Here is a 9233-nt window from a genome sequence, read left to right as displayed (position 1 = left end):
AAATTTGGCATAGGAGTGTATTTCAAGATACTTGCAAGAAGTGGTCGTGGTAAGAAAATCTCATAAGATAGTAACTATGTTATCATTAGATGTGCTGAAACACATAAAATAGGCAAATGGGTTCCTTGGGGGCAAAGGGACAGAAGGGGAATATTTGGCTACTGATCAGACCTGTACCAAGACAGTTCAAGAATCATGCTGAGGATGACCTGTAGTTAGTCTGGAAGAGCTCCTCCTTCCATTCTGACTCTTGTCAGAGAAGAAAAGGCTGCCTCATAGAAAGGGACTGTGCATCCCCAACTTTTAAAGAACCAAATCTGGTTTTTGTTAAAGTAGTGTATTCTCTTGGACTCCTAGTATTGACAGAAATTATTTTTAGCCATCTTGTATGGTATTTTGTTTAAATTTGGACAAACATTAAATTAGACATTAGTTTTCTGTGTGTATAGCTTTTATACAGCTATAAAACTAAACTCAATTTACAGATTACTATATAAATTTACTATAAAAACCATTAAAGTTTAAATTAACATTAATTTAATGTTTTTTGTGATGTTTTAGCAAAACTAAAGGACTGATGGTGGATTTAATCATAGAAAAATATATTTTTCTCTTTAATATTTTACTTATTAAGTTGATTCTTTGGATTTTGAGCCTGATGGGATTATCATTTTAATAATTGTCATTATCATGGTCAGTTTTTTCTTTTACGTACTGAATTCATTTAAAGTTACTTATCCATCATTTTGATGGGCCAGTCCATTTGTTAGTGCTGCTCAAAATACAATATTGAAAAAATTTTAAATGTGCTTTAATGAAAAATTCTTCACTCTTCTACATTTCTTGAAAATGACTTGGTAAGTCATTCTTATGTATAAATGTAGGAACCTCACTATTAATTAATTAATTTTTTATTTTTTAATAAATGTATTTATTTGTTTATTTTTGGCTGCATTGGGCCTTTGTTGCTGCACATGAGCTTTCTTTAGTTGCAGTGTGGGGGGGCTACTCTTCGTTGCGGTGCACGGGCTTCTCGTTGGGGTGGCTTCTCTTGTTGCCGAGCATAGGCTCTAGAGCGCAGGCTCAGTAGTTGTGGCACACGGGCTTAGTTGTTACGTGGCATGTGGAATCTTCCCGGACCAGGGCTCGAACCCGTGTCCCCTGCCTTGGCAGGCGGATTCTTAACCACTGCGCCACCAGGGAAGCCGCCTCACTATTAATTTAAAATGGGAGTATTATAGTGGGACTGTGTGTGGTGTTCCAAAGGTTCTTCGGAATTTGGCTTGCTTCTATTAGTGTGTGCCATGTGATGATTCAGTTTTCTCACTACTCTCCTCCATTCCACTTTCCATGAAACTTTTGTTCCGGCAATGCCCCATGAAGTCATTTGGCAAGAAGGTATCATTATATATTAACTTGGCCTTTGCTTTTTTCTCATTAGATGCTAACTATTAAAGGAGCACATTAATCTCCTACACTGTCATTTTCATGATGATACACCAAAAGCTCAATTTATTAAATAACTTAATCTGCATCTTATTCTTTGAATATGGCTCTCAGTTGATAATTATCACTACAAGAGAGAGATTTTGTCAATTTAGTGTAAAGAATTCCACATGAATATCATGTTAGACATGGCACAATAATTTCATGTTTGGATTTTTCAATTTTGTAAAACTTCACTGTAGCCCATGAATATGTTGTTTGAATGAATGCTTTGAAGGACAGGGATAAAGATAATTGAAACAGAAGGAGGTCTCCCTGTTAAATGGATGTATCTGCTACCCTGACCATATGTAGAGCTGATTTTTTCAAAGAAAAGCATGAAAGTATTTGTTACAAAAGGTATTTTATAAATCCGGGTAACATTTCAAATTATTTAGTTCAGTGCAAGAAACTTCAATGGCTGAACCCTACTAAATTTGTCAATTGATACCTTATACTTATTTTATTGCTAATTTTAGTTGTTTCCTAAGCTTTTCATAATTACTTTAATCTGGTAGTAAACTTTTACTCTATGGCATTAATTTGTCTTGAAAACAAACTCTGTGTGTGTGTGTGTGTGTGTGTGTGTGTGTGTGTGTTAAACATAATTTCATTTGAAGGAGCCATCAGAAGTGTCAGAAAACCTGAAGGCCAGTGCTAGCTCTGCCACTTAACTAACTCAGCAATCTTTGAAAAGTCAGGATGTCTCAGTCTTAATTTCCTTATCTAATACTACTTGATCTGCCTCATCAGGAGGTTAGTTGTGAGGAAGTAGTGTAAGTTTATTGCACTTTGAAAGGGTAAATCTTATGCTTATACTTGTTGTTACTACATTAAATAGAGATCCCCCCAAGTGCAAATCAAATGGGTTTAAAATCTTATGTATTTGCAGTCGTTAAGATTCTCCAATTCTTTCACTTCTTTTAGACATTTCCACACATTATTCCATCCTTCAATTGCATCATTTAAAAAGTTATTGTAGATCAGATCTCAGACTGCAGGCTGAGTGCTGTCCACCACCTGTGTTTGTAAATAAAGCTTTATTAGAACACACCCATGTTCACTGTTTTATGTATTTTCTGTGACTCTTTTTTCACTGCAATGGCAGTTGAATAGTTGTGGCAGAGACTATATGGCCTGCAAAACCTAATATATTTACTATGTGGCTTTCTACAGAAAAATGTTGGTACCCCCTTATACATATCACTAAAATCCAGGGCCAGTTATAATCCAGTCCTTTCTGGAACCTAAGTCTTTGATAGATGATGTAATTTTGCTTAAGATCCATACTCTCCTGTAAGGAAGTAAGTGGGCCTGAGTATATCCTCCTAGTAGGCAGCAGCCTCACCCCCCCACCCCGCCCTTTCTGATCCATGAGTTCAAAGTTGTGGATGTCTTGAGATCTTGTTTCTTTTCTTGCCCCTTTCAATGGCTTGATTCTTTGAAAGGGTAGTCTCAGTGAGTTGAATGATGTTGCTGAAAATTTCGGTTAGAAATCTAGGCACGTTTAAAATCCAGTTTATTACCAGGGCATAACAGTGTATTCAGGCTGATGTCTCACAAATTTTTAAGTTCAAATGGCACAATGAATAACGTAAATTACCAACCCAGCAAATAGATAATGGGGAAAGATAGAGTAGATAAGTTCACATTTTAAATGCACTTATTTTTACCATGTCTAGGTTTTCATATGTTTAAGTTTTTAGACTTGTTATGCTATATTCATGTGAATTTGGAAATATCTAGTGGGAGAGATGGGGGATTTAGCAATCTCTACAAGTTTACTTTCTACTACTTTAGAAAAGTCAGAGGTGTCTCATTTAACATAAAGAATTTTAGAGCTGAAATAGACCTCCGAGATCAGCATTTCCCAACCTCTTTTGACCCATGGACCATTTTCATAGTAATTTATAGTCTTTTCAACCCTTTTAGGAATTTTTAAAATCAGTCCATCATTTTTGTGTGATATATTATGAAGAGGTAATTTTAAGTGAGAACTATTTTATCTTACATTAGTACAATGTTAAGGATATTATACATTTTATTTTGACACGATTATTAATGATGGCATATGTAAGCAAATTTTGCCTTTTTTCCTTTAGTGAGTGGTAAGTACTTTCTCAGTTCACAAAGAAAAAATTATGAAAGGAAAAAATGAATTGTCATAAAAAATTGAAAATGACATTGTTTTCATATGTTGTTTTGGAATTGAAATGTAGATTAACATAAAAGAGGCAAAAATTGTTTTCATGATCTGATATTTGAAATTCTTAGATTTTATATTATAAAAATTAATTTCTGTCTTACAGTTTTTGTATTTGTGCTTTTAATTGATGAGATCAGGGAGGTTAAGAGTTTCCCTCCCCCTAAGAAATCATGTTGACTGAAAAGTCCAGTGAAAAATCAAATTAGTTATAATTGTGTGTATATGTATGTGTATTTCATTTTAACACTTTTCAAGTACCAGACATATACTAATATGCTGTATAAGAAGAAGGTAACTTAAGCTTGAGCCGTGGTCAAGGACTGTGGTAGTTGTCTGAAGGTCCAGGTTCAGAGCATACTCATCACTACTGAACTCATGCTCACTCCACATATACTTGGAGGCTCTCAATCCATCCAATTTAAAAGGAAAAGGTATTTCAATGATTATTTCATGAAGGAATGAAAACAGTTGTTACTGAAAAAGGCCTTGTGGTCACTGCTGCTCATTTTACATACAAGGAAACTGGAACCAAGTGAAGTGAAATGCTATTTCTAGGTCCACTCAGTAGCCTAATGGCTGAACCAGAGCTAGGACACAGGACTCCTAACTCTCAGTGCACCATTCATATGTTTTGACAGAACCATCTAGCATCTTGCCACCTGAATGTGTGTGATTAAATAATGGTACTGTACCCTTCACAAAGCAAGTGAAGTTGGCCTCATTCTGCTTTTTAACTGGTGGCTCACCAGTTAATTTACCCCAAAACATGTATTATGTTCTTTTTGTTCTCAAGTTGTTATTCAGCAGAGGTAGCGCATCCAGTTATTTCTTGGGTGTCTCTTTTGAGGATGTTGATTCTTAATGTGTCTTCCTTTATGATATACCAGTATTCTAATGGTAATTATTTGTAAGTCCAGTCACAGCAAATACCTATTCCATAGAAATCACTTTGCAAAAAAGGGTACTGAACCTGAACTAATGAATCATTTACTGATTCATTAATGAAGCATTCATTCAGTCATTGACTGAATGAATTTATAAAGACAAAAAAATTGGAGGGTACTTTAGTGCAGTAGATTTTCAGCACAAACAAAATTTCCCCAAAACAATATGGAATAATTTGTTTATATCATTGCTACAAATTCAGACTGAAGATTAAGTGGAGTCTGTTGTAGCATGTGATCTCTATTGGTCCATCCAGTAGAATCCCATTCAAGGTATGTGTCCATTTGTAAAATTGATTTGGTCATGATTGTTTTTCCTACAGATTATAATAAAAGGATTCTTGGTTGTCTTCAACTGACTGATTGTTGATTGCTCAATCATTCAGCATATATTTCTTGATTTGTAGTTCCTCCTCTCCACTGTTAAATTTACCATATTATATTATCACCCAGTTTAAGACTATACTGTCATTTTGTTGGATGTTATTTTAAACCAATCTATTATTACCATTAGTGGAAGGTTTTCTGTTTGTAAGGTAATATGTTTAGTGTCTAGCCTATGGTGAAGATGAAGGGCTAACATATGAGAGGATGCAGAAGATGAGAAAGCATTTAGAGGGACTTCCCTAGTGGCACAGTGGTTAAGAACCTGCCTGCCAATGCTGGGGACACAGGTTCGAGCCTTGGTCCCTGAAGATCCCACATGCCGCAGAACAACTAAGCCCGTGCGCCACAACTACTGAGCCCGCGTACGTAGAGCCCGTGCTCTGCAACAAGAGAAGCCACCGCAATGAGAAGCTTGCGCACCGCGACGAAGAGTAGCCCCTGCTCACTGCAACTAGAGAAAGCTTGTGCACAGCAATGAAGACCCAACGCAGCCAAAAATAAACAAATAAAAATAATTATATATATAAAAAGAAAGCATTTAGAAATTTAGTCTGGTCGAAGTATGTATCTTTATGAAATGGGAGTATACTCTGGGTCTCTGTATTTAGAGGTTCATATTTTTCAAGCAACATTTTAGTATTATAAGGAAAACGAGGTCTTAACTAACTGATTGATCAGCAATTACTCTACTGTTCAGTATTTCTTCTACTCATCGCTGCTGCCAGCATTCATTCTTCATGGAGTCACTTGTACCTGGGCACATTCCTAACAAGGTACCTCTCTGGCAGATTTTTGAGAAATATTCTGACCACTTTTAAACCTTATCCAATAAAAACTGTATTTATCAGTACCAACATTCAAGACATTCAAGATTGCAGTTAATAAAATAGTCTCTGTGCCGTTTTGCCAATTGTTTAATCCTCTACGATCAATTGTTACAATGATTATATTTTGGAAAACTAAATTTTCTGACCTCGGCATAGCAATATCTTGGAAGAAAACCATTTGTTATAAGACTTTTTTTGTAAAAATCCTAATTAAAGAGTTATGCTCTTGGGTTATGTTGTGAGCCAAGTATGTCTGCACTCCATATGGGGGTAGCTGGACTAGATGGCAGGTGGTATCGCCTGACTTCCACATCCCTTTAAGGCTTGATAACACTAAGCTCTTCAAGCTCTTCAATGTTCTTATGGGAACATTAAAGCACATCTTTTAAAAATATTATGTAAAGTCCTGTAACTTTACCTGTTTGCCACGAGTAAGAGTCATGAAGTTCTAAGTGGGAAATTGGGCTAGGAGTAAAGTCTTATTTATGTCGAACTTTATAGGTGACTCCCCACTGTGATTCACAATGCCATGCTGAACTTACTATAAAAATTAGGCACCTTAGAATAATATTTCCTATTCTTTGATTCCCAGGTGGAGTAGGTAGGGAAGGATGCAAGTGTGTGTGTGTGTGGGTGCTTGGGAGGGAGGGGAATATAAATTGTAAGATTATGCTTCTTTTCTTGCCTTTTGACTATCTCAGTGAGAGACACCAATGGCAGATTACTCACATGACTAGGTTGTAAAATCATAGGTTTTTAATATCTGGACTACGGAGTACAGACATAACATTTAAATAAAAATAATGCAGAGTATTTATCTTCACCAAATCTTCTCTGTCCCACAGAGGATGAGAGCTGTCTCTTTAATAATGCAAAGGAGTAGTAAATTTCAAGCTGAGGATGGGCAGTAACAAGGGGAGTGATCTCCACGCTGCCCTGATGTCAGTGGAGTGCCTTAGGAGAACACCTTATTAGTTGTAACAGGCTGGTTAGCGCCGGGTCACCTCCCTGCCTCCATCTTCCCCAGCAGGGTCACCCATCTCTGGGCTATATTTGGGAGGAAAGAAGTGAGGGGGAGGGGAAGAAATATCGTTAGAGCCTCTCTCATCTCCCCAGCGTTGAGAGCTGTTTATTTTTATTTGTTGTCCAACTGTGTGATTCTCCTTCTCCCTTCCCAATCTCTCTTTCCCTCGCTGTCCATTCTTCTCCTCTTGTCACATGTCTGCATACATTCTCTGTGTTAAGGCAAAAACACAGTTAATGGTTTTTTTCTCATCATTGTTTCAATTTTAGAAATCACCTGAAGTAAATGTAGTTTATAAATCTGTAGTTAAATGAATATTTACTGTGTTGAAAACATTAACCAGAAGAAGAGCCCAGCGTAGCAAAGCTTCCAATTAACATAACCAACCCCCCCAAAAAAAGTGAGGGAATATAGATATGCATTTATATACCTTTTACTGTCTTAAAAAATGGAGGTCAGTATATTTTGTAAATCAATCACATTTTAGAGTTGCACTTAATACATTTTCACAAAAGAAAAAGATTATCCTCTTTTTAAAAATGTATTTTTGTGCCATCTTTGATTTTTCTTTTCTATCATAGCTACCAACATCAACCCTTTCTCCTCCCTAGCCCCCATCCTCCAGCCCCCATCCTCCACCCAAAAATGAATGCAAAGAAATACTATTAGTCTGTCTGGTTATGTATTTTTTATGAGGCCATACAAGATGCTGCCTGACCCCTTGCAGCTCATGTTATAAGCACACTGAAGATGCTTTTCATTTGGGTTTTGCTTTTCAGCCTGGATGACCTCTATTAAATAAAAAAAAAGGAGGTGGGACTGGGGGGGAAGCCCTAATATGTGACCCCAGGGACTAGTCGCTTCAAGGATTACATTTAATTCATATGATAATATTGAAATATAACGTTCCTGGGTCTCATGTTTTGGTTATTTTTCTATTTATTTCAGGAACTCATTGATGAGTCTTGTCATAGATGTTTTTCATCAATTTTGGGTAGAAACTGTAAGTTGTGAATTAGGGTCAGATTCTTAAAATTACCTTTTTCCCCTCCTTTTAGGATTCAGGCCACAAATATAAAACATCTCTCTTTTCATAGTTTCTCTGAGAGATACAGAAAAATTAATTTTTTCTGATGTGTCTGCCAAGAGCTCTGTTTCAAATAAAGAAAATTTTTATTTTGGCATTTCCTTAACTATCCTCAACAAGATCCCCAAATTCTTTATTAGTGTGAATGCTAACACCTTTTAAACTCCCTCCTTTCCTTCCGCCCTCCCTGCCTCTCTCCCTTCTTTCCTTCCCTCCTTCCCCTGCAAAGTCAGTTGTACATATACAATGGTATTCTCTCATGTGTACGTATCATGATCTAGATAATGACCCACATTTGGGTCCTTGTCCTATGATGTGTGTGTGTATATATGCTGTAATACATATTTTACATTGTTTTTATAATTATCCTGCTTTTTATAATGCCCCTAATTAGTTACTGAATGCTCAGTTGACTAAATTTTAAGAGACATAACTTGACCATGCATCATTTTTTTTCTTTTTACAGTGAAACGTTCATGCTATTTAAATTTAGGATTAATGTTCAAAACCAATTTGCAAAAGCATCCCTCTGGCCAGTTTTTAGAATTATATTTCTATTAAAGTTTCTTACAATATTGGATGCCCTTTTGTCTTTGCTAATTGAAATGAACAGGTTGAGAAATGGAATTAAACTAGACGCTGTATGTTGTATTTAGAAAAGGTTTTTACTCCTTTCACTTAACACACTAGCACTTAATGTCTTTGAATCAGCTGCTATTCATCAGTACTGCAGCGGTTCACTTGTCTTGGAAGGCAGGTTCCTTGGAGGGACAGTAACATTTCACTGGAGCTAATAAAGTCAATTAGGATAATATTATACAGTAGGCCACTAGAAAATCAGGTGCATTTTGCACGAATATTCTATGTTTTTAATTCATACCAATTTTACACTTCATAAAGAATATTTAAAAGCAGCTATTATTATTAGTTACATCAGCTCACATATATATATGTATATATATACACACACACACACGTATATATATTTAAATGCTATTTTCCTTTTCCTTTTTTTTCCTTAGTTGTTGCAAGAAAACGAAAGCAAGAAAATTTGTGGACATGTTCACACATTTTCATTGCCACAAAAGTACTGATGAAAACTGATCAAAGCTTGGAAATTCATTGCAGTTGCTGAAACCCCTTCTCAAGCCAGTCCCTTATTACCTAGGTATTGGTACAAATGTGATTCAGCAAATAAAACCCCTAGCTGCCTGGCCCCCTCTGCATTCAGAGAGCAGCAAAGTGGATCCGCAATGGGGTTTTCGCGATGACT

This window comes from Leucopleurus acutus (assembly GCF_964270905.1).
Source record: "Leucopleurus acutus genome assembly, chromosome: 20".
Classification (NCBI taxonomy): Eukaryota; Metazoa; Chordata; class Mammalia; order Artiodactyla; family Delphinidae; genus Leucopleurus; species Leucopleurus acutus.
The sequence above is the reverse complement of the archived record's forward strand: the minus strand, read 5'-3'. Positions refer to the sequence as shown.